Raw genomic sequence first — 13,550 nt, 5'->3', positions numbered from 1 at the left:
CTCTATTAGCATTTTTTAGAGAGACAGTATCATCATCTTAGAATATAAAGAACCATCTGCTTCTTTAGTCTTTGTATGAGTTGCAATAATTTCCAAATGTTGAGGGAAAATACTGTCTCCAAACCAGGTGAAATAAACAAAACACAAGATCCTTAGTAAAATCTCTTCTTCCCTCTCCTTTTCTCCTTTTTTTTAATTCATACATTTGCAGACTGTCATGACTGAAGAGCTATTTAAATTCCTTCCTATTTCTCTTTTTTATACTAATCCACTGATGTAATATTTGATGACTTACAGGCATCCTGACCTTGCCTCACAGCAGATCTTTCCTTCTGCCTCTCTTCAGGTCCTCCCTTAGTTTCCAGAATTTCCTCACATTTCCACTTTGCCTCACGTGCTGCCAGTTTCCACACTTCCTGGGTTTGGGTCTTTTTTTTTTAACTCTGGAGCCCTGCTGGGTCCCTTCCCAAGCCCAGAACATTATCCTGAATGGGCAATTGTCCAATAATTGGGTTGAGAGCTAGGAAGGGAAGAGGATGGGCAATGTAGGAGAGCAAAGGTTTTCGACATCACAGAGAAAGGCTCGTATTCTTTTCACAACAAATTTCAGCACTGTCTACTTGTTTCTCAGATTTTCCCCACTCTATTCCTTATGCCTGCTGTCCTCTAAACACAGCTGGTGGCCAGATGCTCTCCATTCTGGAAAAGGGCCAGCTTCCTAATGGCTAAGATTTTTTTTCTCCTAACTTTTGCCTGCTTGGTCTCAGCTTCAGAGTAGATTTGTGCAAATGTCTATTAAAAGACAGAGGAAACAACTTTAAAGAGGTGTGAAGGCTTAGTAGCCAGACTCCTTCTGGCACTAACGAGACCTGCTTGCTGAATCGTTCACGTACCCGAGCCTTTTTGTGTTGAATGTCCACTGGCTTTATTCCAAATGTTGCACAAATTCTGGATGGGCTGCAGCGTGTGGTGTGCTGTGGTCTTTTGGAAATTCCACTTTTGTTTCAGAGTGTAGCATGATGTGCTGCTCTTTGAAGATTGAAAGAGAAAGGGAAAACCTCAGCTTGTACTGAAATCAGCTGCTCTGAGGTGGTGTGGTGGGAAAAAAAAAAAAAAAAAAAGGGCATCTTGTGTTCCTCTCTGTACCTGTCTTAAAATCAGAGGAGGGTTGTGTTACAGCAGGCAATGCAGCTAAGTCTGTGGGGACTTGGTCATCCAGGACCCTGCTTAAGTCAGATTTTATGTTCAATGAAAATACAAGTGTTGTTACTGAAGACAAAGCTCAAGCCAGCCTAGAGAAAAAGCCATTCCTAGTGCTCTGGCCTATCAGTTAAATCCTAAGAGAAGCTGAGAACCCGCAGAACTCATAAAAGTTGGTTGCAGGTATTCAGTGTCCTTTAGGAACTGGCTCTGTCTTAAAAATATTGCTAAAAGGTGACATCCTGAAGCCTCCATTTACTAAAGCTGCCTCTGAAGTCAGTGGAAGATTGTTTTTTTTAATATTTTTTCTTATGAACAAGAGTTACCTAAAGTCAAAGAATTGGAAGTTAGTTTGTTTGACAAAGTGTCTTTCATGTGAGGCTCTGCAAGTACTTCACAGAAATTAAGGGCTTGATGTTGCTTTCATCCTCTGGCCCAGAGATATTTAAATATATAAGCATTTAAAAAGGCCTTTAGGATTTGTCCTAATATTTTATAAACTAGCTTGCAGAAACTTAGCCTTGAAATAGCACTCAATATCTGAAAACCCATAGATGAGAACATCACTAACTTTAGATACCTGCCTATAAGCACAACATTTATATCTCTAACTTGCAGCACTTCCAATCACATCTTCCATACATTTATAACAAAACTAGTGCTTTCTAATTTTTTAACTTGCCATTTATTTTGAGGAAAGGCCTGTTATCTTCAGTGGGTGAAAACTGAGGTTGCCTGCTCTGACAAGATGATCACATTCCAGTAGAATTGCACCTGGTCCACCATTTATAACTGGTCTCCAAGGACAAAAAATAGCGAACCCAATCTTCATCTGTCCATCAATGATCCATAAGTTCAGTGAGACCACGGCTGAAAACCTTACAGATACGGTGCCAAAGCAAAAGGAAAATCTGGAAACCCATTGAAGCTGATGGGCATTTGTCAGCTGCCTTCAGAGAGCCTAAGAACTGGGGAAGCAAGCTCAGTGGGGACAGGAGAGGGGTATTAAGTTTCTTTTTGTTGCAAATAAATAGTAATTTCTTCAGCTTGGTTTAAGGCTTCTTGAATGGGTGGCCTACTGTGTGTTTCTCATGCAGAGGGCTCAAAATGTGGTATCTCACATTCTCAAGTCAGTAGCCTTGGTAGATGATGCTTCTTGTGCTTTGCTTGGGCTGCTTGTCACTAAAACACCCAGGAGACATGACAGCAACTTACACAAGAGGTTGCATTGGCTGCATAGGTTAAATTCTACAAACGTGGTTTGCAAGCTGTGGAATCAAAGAATCAGAATCACAGTATCACAGAATGGTTTGGGTTGGAAGGGACCTTACAGATTATCTATAGTTCCAACCCCCCTGCCATAAGCAGGGACACCTCCCCCTAGACCAGGGTGCTCAGTGCCCCATCCAACCTGCCCTTAAACACTTCCAGGGATGGGGCATCCACAACTTTCCTGGGCAACCTGTGCCAGTGTTTCATCACCTGCACACTAAAGGATTTCTTCCTAATGTCTAACCTAAATCTCTGTTGTTTAGTTGACTAAAGCTCTCTACCTGATTGTATGTGATGCATAAGAACAGTAGTTTTGGTGTTTGTTTTCCTTTGGAGAGGCATCTTTCATTATTCTTTGCACTTACAGTTTTGTTCTTTGATGCTGCAGAGGTGATGACACTGTGTGAACAGGCATGCTTAGATTAGGCACAGTTTCCTGTCTGTGTTGGATGACATGCTAATGAAGAGGTCTCTGTAAAGGAAAAGGATTAGGTGCAAGAATTTGAAAGTCTAACCCCAGATCTTTGCCTTGGATTCTGGAGATACAGTTTTCCCTATTTTCTGCTTCATTTGTTCTCCAACTCAGAGTTCCCATGAAATCAAGGGGCAGAAGACAGGGCAAGAGGAGAGGAGGAAAGCAGGCCCGTCTCCCACCCCTTGTTCAGCATCCCTATCCAGCCCATTTGGCTCTGATCTTTTCAGTGCTCACACAAAGTGGTTGCTTATTCCCACTGCTCAGATATGGCTGTGGAGCTCTAGCAACTGATACCTTTTCCTTGTCCTTATAAATAACTTCACTGCCGCAGCTGTAAGAGTGAATTTGCCTGAGCCCCTCTGAGTGTGGTTAACTTTGGTCTTTCCACTTCCCATCATCTCTGCTGCTGTGTTTTCATTAAAACTTCCATTACTTGGCTTTGCCCAGCACAGTGAGAGGCAATCTTATTTCTAACTGCCTTTCTAAAGCAAACAAAGGCAAGGGAAAAAGATTCTCTGCAATGCCTAATCAGAAATCATTCATGGTTTAAAATAAGCCACATTAGAAAATAGAGATGCTCAGACACAAAAAAGGACAGCCACTTTAGAAAATGCCAGTGTGTTAGGAGGTCATTTTAATTAATTAAGGTCAAAGCCTTAACACCTCGTATGTTCTGGCAGGGACAGATTAACATGATTCAAAACATCTGGACTTGTTCAAGCCACAGGTTTAAGAGAGTCCAGCCTTACCCTTTCCCCTTCCCAGCAGTGGATAAATTGACTATCCTACAGCTTACTGCCTGAGAGGCTTTCAGATGAGCCTTTCCAAAGTCTGATTCTCTCTGCTCTGTAGCTGTTAAAGCACTCACAGCACATCTGTGGGCTGAGACTTGCTCCTGAGCATGGTTGAAAACTCCCTGCCCCCCAGCACTGGCTGTGCATCACTGGGGAAGAAGGTAGGAAGGAGCACAAGTCCCTGGAGCCTCATCAGAGAGAAAAATACTTCCCCAGCATGCAGGTATTCACTTGATCAAATACCTGGTTAACCTGCTCAAGCCTGGGTAGACCACTGATAGACATATATGGGACAGTCAGTTCAACACCTTGGGAACAAATTTTTCACCTTGCAATTACTGTGCCATTTGGGAACAGTGTAAAACATACAGTCTTCCTTGAATTGCAAGTTTATGTTTATCCATTGAAGAATACAAGGACTGAAGGAAAGTATCTGAGCACTTTTTGACCTTATGTTTCTGGTTAAATTCCAATTACAACTAGAAAAAATTGACCTATTTAAGTCCCATCAGTACATTTTGACGAGCATGTCACTTCCTGTCCATATTTCTCTGAGTGTTGTGGCTGCTGTACTGCCATAGGTGCTGTATCAGTGGGGAACAGAGGTCCCTGAGCATTATACATACAATAAATAAGTTAATCCCACTCCCTGCAATGCAGGACATTCCTTCTGTTGATCTCTTTAGCAATATGTGGAAGATTGAATGATGCATCTCTGCTGTTTAGAGCCTCGAGATAAGGTTGACGCCCTTCCCTCTCTTCACTCTGCCAACTACCACACAGCAGAGGGATCTGGATCCTGCCAGTTTTGAATTGTAATACAATGAAGAGTAGCAGAAAAAAAACAAACACAGCAGATAAAACATTCTTGCACACACACACAGTAACAGGTGGGCTACTGGAGTGTCCTTCAGTACTGTTTATCTACAAGCTGCTTGTAATACCATTTGTGCATTAGTTATCCTCAGGGCAGGCTGTTGACTAGGTTGAACTCTGGAAAGCATCTTAAGTCATTCAGGACAAGAGTGGCATTGTAAAATACTTTATTCTGTATCGTCCAAGCTGGGCATTTTCTACTACTTTGTGATTTTTGTTTTGTTTTGGTTGGGTTTTTTTAATGGTGAAGAAAATGTTAAGCATATGAAATGCTTCGGATTTTCTGTCCATAGTTATCTTTGTGTGTTTGTATGTTTGAGAGAGAGAGATGGACAGTAAATAGATCTATGGGATATGTTATGAGGCGTGAAATAATGTTTGTAATGAGATTTCTTGTTAATGGCAGTCAGCCTTCCTTGATGCTAAGCATTAATGCAATATCCATTAGTGCAGCTAAACCTCCCTCTGCTCCACTTTTCCAAACAGGTTTCACTTTCTACCTACTTTAGTATTTATAAATATTCAATACGAAGTTCAAGAAATAATTTACATGTTCAATGAAGGATGTATGATTGTTCTAGGAAAAATACAAGTTAAGATTGTACCATAACATCATTTACAAATCAGACATGAAAGCATGATGAAAGTTGCCCCATTAAAATTGCTGGAAGCCTTTTCATTGATTTTTCTAGTCTGTGGATTAGGTCTGTGTTCCATCTCTCTTTCATACTGTGCCACCTTTAAGTCTTCGCACATCTCTTATTTTCCAAGTTAAATGCATATCTATTATCAGAAAGCAATCTTTATCTTTAAACGGGGAAGAGATCCTTCCTCTGTCATCCAGTTCCAAAGGGCTGAGCTTGTATCTTTATGTTTACCATTGGGAAAGGCAGCTGAGTGGGGAAATCCCAGTGAGAGCATCCTGAAAAGACAGAAGGGCTAGCACCATCTGTGGGACATTATTTCACTCCCTTCCTTTTCACGTCTGCTCCCACTTGTCTCTAATGTGTCTTTGAACTTAAAGCTAGAAGAGAAAAATGACAGCTAGAGGAATCATAAAATCACAGAATGGTTTGAGTTGGAAGGGACCCTAAAGATCATCTTGTTTCAACCCCCATGCGTGGGCAGGGACACCTCCCAGTAGACGGAGTCGCTCAGAGCCCCATCCAACCTGCCCTTGAAAGGATGCGCCAGAAATTAAATGGTCTCTTGAATAGTGCAGACCATTGAGCTAATCTTTTTTTTTTTTTTTTCTAAGCTTCCAGACAGACCCCTAATTTGTGTACTATCAGCTCAGGAATGGTTGTGATTGTTTTGCATTTGTTATAATTGTTATCAGTTTGATGGGTTTTTCCTAGCAGAGGAGTTTTGCTTGCTGCCATCCATTGTTGGGGTTTTAAGAGAAAGTGTCACTTGATGCCTTACTGAGAAACAAATGAAAGGTCACACAGCCCAACAGTAAACATCAACAAACACAGAGATTTTGTCCTCCATCCCATAGATGTAGCCTAAATACTGGTTTGTGGCTTCAATGACATGTTTGAGGTCACCTACAACTAACACAGGTGAAACTTTCTTCCCCTTTGCTCATCCATTTGTGAATGTTGCGCCTCTAAAATAGCAGAGTATAGACAATAGGATGATGGATGTTTCTCAGTGGAGGAGGAGTATAGCTAAGAAACACAAATATTTCTGGAATGAAATATTTTCCTCAAAAACACAGCTAGACATCTGTAGCTCATTTGGAGATGCCAGTCGAAGTCTGTGAGATGCTTTTGAAAATTGCCTGCTTCGTGCTGTTAGTGTTCCAGAGCAAACCGTTCTGCTGAAGACACTGACTGATGGCACTGTGCAACAAGGCAGAAAGAAATGTATTAAAAACAGAGCAGCTTTTGCTTGATCATTATTTTACCATTTGTGCTTGTATTTAATTTCTTTATTAAAAAAAAAAATCAACAGATTTTAAAATGAATAATTTTCCCTTGATTATAATGTATTCAGTCAGAAAGATCAGAAGGCTTTCCATGTTCTTTCATACAGTCATTTAGCCTGAATGTTGGGAAAACTCTGAAAGCATCTTCTCTGAGTGCACCTTGGGTTATCTTAAAGCCTGTTCTGTTTTGATGCTGATCCTTTTAAAATCTCCAGTGAGGCTAGGATTAATTTGCCATTGCTAGATGTCATTTTGTACACAGGCAGGGCAGCATGTGAAGCCAGCAAGGTGGGGTTTTTACTATTGTGTTAACTCTGAAAAAGAGAAAAACATGTCTTTGTTTCTAGGGTAAAATGCTCCCCTTAACTTGAGAGTACACGTGCAAAGCCTCTGCTCTGAATACCTTGTTATAATCAAGTTACAAAATGGTATTAGGGATTTTTGAGAAACTTATCTCCAGTGATGCAGAACATGCACTTGTTAAAGCTCTCTCTCTCATTAAGTCAGTAAGAATTTTTAACAGGAGTTCCTGCAAAGTTTTATGTTTTTTTCAGTGCACTATCAGATATAATTTCTCATCCAGTCATCTGCACAGTTGTGGTTGGTACACCATAAAGCCTGAAGGCCAAATCCTGCTTCAGCAGGGATCATCAACATATACTTACGTCACATGACTTAGTTGCACAATTTTGAGGTTTTTTGCTGAAGGGAAATGGGAGAGGGTAAGCTTTTCTTCTGCTCCATAATCACAGTCTTCGTGTTTCAAATTACCTTATTAGAAGCATCATATATTTACATGCTGCAGAATGAGGCCTGCATAGGGTGGGAATAGATTTTATTAATTTAGACCTGCTTAAGAAAACATCAACCATTCTAATTTTAAACTAGTTGCATTCCATATACATCTGTTTAGTGGATCAGTCTGATGTTTACGATTTAGTAGATTACATTTGGGGTTGTTTTTTTATAAAAATAAATGTTTCTTTGAGGGGCTGCCTATTGTCAGCTAGTGGAAAATAGTCCCAAGGACTTCTAAACATATCCTTAGGGCCAAATTGTGCTGGCTTCACACACCACAGTCCCATCAAAAGCAAGGAGAAAACTGGACAGGGCACATGAACTGCAACCTCCCAATGTCCAGTTACAAATCCTGCCTCATTTTGTAGAGATTGATGACTTCCTGGATAAAAACCCACATGGTACCAGTTCACTCCAGTTAAAAATGCATTAAAGTCAAGAAAATTATATTAGACATGACTGTAGTCTACCAAAGCCAGTCCTGTGCATAGGCAGAACTCCAAGGGAAAGTAACGGTAATTTCCATTACGGAGCTTGAAGAACGAAGCCTATGTAATTAACTATGACAAAATATCAATGTTTGTGTAAACTCTCCTGGTGGGTTTGTATAAAGGTTTTTAAGAAATCTTTGTTGGAACACACCAGAGAGTAATAAACTTGCACCTTGATAGAATAGCTTTATTTGTATATACTCTATGTAAATTTTAAACCAGAGTATATGTGTCATTCTTTGTATATATCTGACCAGAATGGTGGCAGTGCTGTTCACTGCTGTTTAGGAGATCCAGGTTCTTCAGTCTTTGGTTTCCACCTGTAAAGTCTACAGGAGACTGCTTGAGACCAGCCAAAACATAGGATGGAGAGATGCTTACCACGCACTGCTTAGAAATGAAGGAGCAGGAACTGGAACGGACGGCTATGGAGAAGATAATTTGCCTCCACTCCTGGCTAAAGGACAAGTGCCTCCTTTGCCGTCAGCTCCAACAGAAGTAATTTGTGGTCGAAGAGTGTGGAGAAAATTCAGAACCCTAGCTGGATCATTCACAGGAACCTGAGCTTCTAAGGAACCCACCCTTCTGGTGTAATATGGGAAGGTCCACAAAAAAGCAGTGTGTATATACATCTACCTGTCTGCCTGTCTGTTAACTAATATCCCAGTGTTCCTGTATCGAATGGTTTCGGTAACCTGTAAACAAGTGATTGCTCCTGTTGTGTTACTGCTTTGAAATTCTTTGCATGCACTCTGGCATATAATTCTTTAAGAAAAGAGATTATACATATTATATATATATATATATTGTAGCTTGCAAAATATTCATGTTGAAGAGCCATGTTTTGTGCAAATTGTACATTTATGTTGTGAGCAATATTACAATATGAACTTTTACTAGTTGTTGGCATTAAAACATGTTTTTATTGATACTAAATTTGTCAAATTCTTTTTGAGCGTATGTATGTATCCTAAGCTTTCCAACTCAGGCATTAGATCAGCTACCGAGGAGACACTTTCTGTGCCATAGCAATAGCACAGGCTTTCAGTACATAGGCAGGTATGCAAGTCCCATTCCATTTAGCACAAGTTGCAAGGTTGGTTCTTCATGCTGTTTGTCAGGCCAATACTCCTCATTTGTCAGTGCTGGAATTGGTGTTTGATATGAGGACGCTCTTGGCCTCATCTGTAACAGAACTAAAACCCCAACCTTGCAAAACAAAGTGCTTAACTCCTACTGCCCTCTGTTTCTGCAGGTGCTTCAACATAAAGATAATGAGGACTTGAGAAACTTCCAATTTCCTGCCAGATAGACAATGTTTTCAAGTGTTCACGCTAGATAGTTTTCAGTGTAGGGACTAGATGAAAGTGTCATGGCACTATGGCTTTAGGAGAGCTACACTGTTTGGAGCTTGACCTTGAAACTTTTACTTGATTTCTGAACATCATTGGTGGCTTTGTTTGCTCCATGTTTACCTCTGAGAAATGTATGCTATTGATTTAAATGTTTAATATATTGACTGCCTTTTTTGTATATTTGTTATCATAAAGGTTTGGTTTAAATGCTAACAACTGTAGTCTATTTTCAGACTTTAAATAACATACAGTTCTGTATTTGGAAGGCAGAGTTATTAATGAATATAGCAATTTGGTATTTTATTCCTATTTTATACAGCTTCCCCCATAGGTTATTATCAGATGGCAATGAATATTGCTGAACAGCAGGTGGAACTCCTTTGAGTGTGTTTATGAGCCATCTCTGTTCAATAAAAATTCCATTGTTTTCTAGCCTAGGAAATGGCTGCTGTGAGTGTGTTTGTTGTTTCTTCTCCTCTTCAGGTGTTTCTCAATGTACATCAGACATCAGCAGGACTGGGGTTCTCCTAAATACCATCTCCCAGAAACCACATGTGTTCAACATCTTATATTGGGAAGTCCCAATGCTGTTTTCCCCCATACACTGTGGTCAATATGTGTGAAGTGACATGGAGGCTGCTCCCAAAAACTCTTCTCTCAGCCCTGATCTGGCAAAAAAATGGGCACGTAAGACCTGGTAATGGAGCTCTGTGGTGCTTGAAATTCAGTATCTGCAATGCATCGTGGACAGACAGTTTGGATGCATGAAGACCCAAAAGGCTGGAAGGTTGGTTTGTTACACAACCTTGCTGCAAGTGCATACAAGTAAGTTGCAAGTGGGTATCACAAAGAGAAGTTAGAAGTAGATAGAAGGAACTGGTTAACTTCAGCATGAGCAGAAAAATTGGGCTTTGAAAAAAATATTTTTATTTTAGTATTTTTTTTACTTTTTACATTTTTTAATTAATTGACAATGTTTTCTGTCTTGTATGTTTTAGAGGATTTGGAGTCAAGTCCTTTTCTTCAAAATGTATCAGATTGTTAAGAAACAGGTTGGTCCAGGAGGCAAAAGGTCATACTATCCCTTCAAGTAAGACCAGTATGTGAGTCAAGGGAGTGAGACAGAGCTCATGCCAGACTGGATGACTGTCCAGACCAAGATCGTGGCTCTGTCAGGTGTCCTGGGGCTCTGCAAGCTCAGCTGTCCAGAAGCAGAGCTTAAAAGTAGCTCATAGGGAATCCTACAGCTGTCAAAATTTTCTAAGAGATGTAGGCCCCCTTTGCCTATCTCCCGAGTATCTGGAAAAAAAGAAAGCAGGCTTTCTGTATCAAACTGGGATGATCTGTCTCCTTTCCCAACTGGTGATACTTGAATGATTTAACAACATTTTTTCTGGGCACCCAAGTTAACTCTTCACTGACAAAAATAGGGAAGTTCAGCTGTAATTTTAACACCATTCCTCTGGGTTCTTTGTAAACTCACTTGTGCTTTTGCTACATTCAGCTTTCACATTGGTTGAGATTTTCTGGACAATCTTAATGTGTAGAGACTGAGGCCTCTGGCCTAAGTTCACCAAGCTAGTTAAGGTTTAGGACAGTCTGGCCCACTGCTGGTTTTTCTCCACTACAGGATGGAAATGGGCAGTGACATCTAAACCACCACTGCTACATACCTGCTCAGCTAGAGCACAGCTTTGCTATGAAGAGGTAAGACTGCAAGGTAAATCACAGAATTGTCAGAGTTGGAAGGCACCTCTAGAGATCATCTAGTCCAGCTCCCCCACTGAAGTAGGATTTCCCAGAGCACATTACTCAGGACTGCATCCAGGCAGGTCTTGAATATCTCCAGAGGAGACACCACCGCCTCCCTGGGCAGCCTGTTCCAGTGCTCTGTCACCCTCACAGTAAAGAAGGGTTTTTTTCTCATATTCAAATGGAAATTCCTATGTTCCAGCTTGTGCCCGTTGCCCCTCATCCTGTCACTGGAAACTATTGGAAATGACGTCTGAAAACCTGTGTGGAGGTTGCCATAGCCAGCACAACTCTACTCCCTGGCTACCTTCCTAGAGCTTATTAGCCCCTGTGCTCCACAAGCACAGCAGCTTGTGTAAGAAGTCAGAATCTCCTCCTGGAATAACAAATATTTGTAGCAACCAGAACTGAGCAACACAGACCTTGAGGAAATCAAGATATGCCACCTTTGAGACAAATACTAGCCTTAATGTCCCCCATTGCTTCTATGGTGCTGGAGAGGTGAGTCCTTGGGTGCTTTGGTGCGTCCATCAGCCCTCAGAGGCGTGATGTAGCCCTGCCACATGCCCACATGCCACTTCTCCTGGTGCTAACCCCAGTGCAGGCTGGCACTGTGGACCTCTGGTAAGCAAAGCCTGGAAATGGAGGCTGCAGTCATGTCTGGGGAACGTACACAGACCTCACTTCCCACTTGCTGAGAGAACAAGCATTAGAGGGGAGAACTGACATAACTTGGCTGAATCCCAGAACATGGAGCACTGCCAGTTGTTCTTCTTCCCATACCCATATGTTTACTGACTTTGCTAGTAAATCCTTAGCACGTTGTATCATTCTACACTTATTTTCAACTTCCTTCATTTTTCTCTGAAAGTTGGCCAAGAACAGCTTGCTGTGTCCTACCTTCATGTCCATCTTGGTTCTTCCTCTGCCACAAGCTTCCTTTCCTCTCTGCTCTCTCTATACCTGGAACCTGGTAGACCAATGCATTTAAAGTTGGGGTTGTGGGGTTGGTTTTTTTTTGGTGTTTTGTTTGTTTGTTTGTTGGTTGGTTTGGTTTTTTGTTTCGGTTTTGTTGTTTTTGTTGGGTTTTGGGTTTTGTTTGTTTCTGAGTGGTTGTTGTTGTTGTTGTTTTGATTTTGGTTTTGGGTGTGGTTTTTTTGGCTATTGGCTGCCATACGGTAAACATGGCTGTTCTCAATATCCAGCCATCTTTTCTCCAGCTTGCTGAGAGGGTACTGATGATATTTCTTTGCCTTCCTTTATTTTGGTTCCAGCACTGTCAGCAGTAATTGCAGGCATGATGGGACTCTCACTCCCAAGCTCTCAGCACACGTTTTGGGGAAGCAGGTGCTTTGTAAGCATGCCCCTCTGCACTGATAATACATCCACTGTACCCTAGTTAAGGATTTCATACCTTTGAAGTGTACCTGGTTCACACTGAGATCACACTTATTACTGGCCATAGTTAAAAGGTAAGTGACAGACCTAGTTTATTCCAGAAAGTTAAGCAAAGAGCACCAAAAGCAATTTGTAAGATCTGGGAGAATAAGCCTTATTGCAAGGATGCTCTGTCTTTTAAAGTGAGGAGATCGATGCTCTCCCAGAGAACTCCTTAAGGAGATCATGGATGAAAGAAAACCAAAGCAGCTTTGTTTCAACTAACTGAAAAATTAACTTTATGCCTGGCTATCAGTTCAAGAGTTCTTCCCTCCAGGCTATGCCGCTCTGTGCAAACATGGTCTCCCTTGACAAGATGCTGCCCTACTGAGATGTGCCCTTTCTTTAGTTTCCTCCCACTATTCATGCTTTCACAGGGAATGCAAATAGAGACTCAAAAGGTAACCTTGAGGACTTTTATGGCTGGCCTTGGGATTTCAAAGCCACTCTTAAGTACTCATTCCTTTCTTTCCTAAGTTAGAGGATTTTTTTAAACTTTGACTTTGCTTTTAGCTGTTCAGCATCTCTGGGACTGCAAATTAGTATTTTTGAGTTCATTTGAGAAAACAGAAAATGATGCCATAATAGTGTACCAATCCCTTTCCCCTCTTCTCATCTGAAGAGGTCAACTGAACCACTGCTGTAAGCCTACAGCATAACTTCTCCCAAAACACATAAAATTCTCTTTGTTTTCTTGCTTACAGCCTGCATGATTTGCTGTAGGAACCTTTTCATGGCCTTCTGCTACCTTCCAGCTGTCATTTTGGAAATGTTTACAGTGTCTCTGTCAGTTTCATGATTTAAGGTACAACAAGGTCCATGCAGAGCTTTCGACTCTGGAGCTTTTCAAGTTTTCAGATAGTTACTGGAGAGCCTGCTGGCACCAGCTGCTTCAGCACCACTCCTGCATCAACCAGTTCTCTTCCCTCTCCACCCTTAGTGTGGAGTACTGCAGCTCTCTGGGCAACTTAAGACATCCCCTAAAAAAGAAGTTGGACCATCCCTGTGGAGGAGCCATTGACTTTTTCCACTGGTCCCGCTTTTTTTGACCTGGTAAATTCAAGCCAGAACAAATGTTTGCTCTGCTTATGGAGGTAACTTAAGCCAGCTGAACTTTTCTGAATGTTTATGACAACATCTTGAACGAGGTACAGACACACTCTTCCT

Source organism: Chaetura pelagica, unplaced genomic scaffold, assembly GCF_000747805.2.
Source record: "Chaetura pelagica isolate M959 unplaced genomic scaffold, ChaPel_1.0 scaffold79, whole genome shotgun sequence".
Classification (NCBI taxonomy): Eukaryota; Metazoa; Chordata; class Aves; order Apodiformes; family Apodidae; genus Chaetura; species Chaetura pelagica.
Note: the sequence above shows the minus strand (reverse complement) of the source record.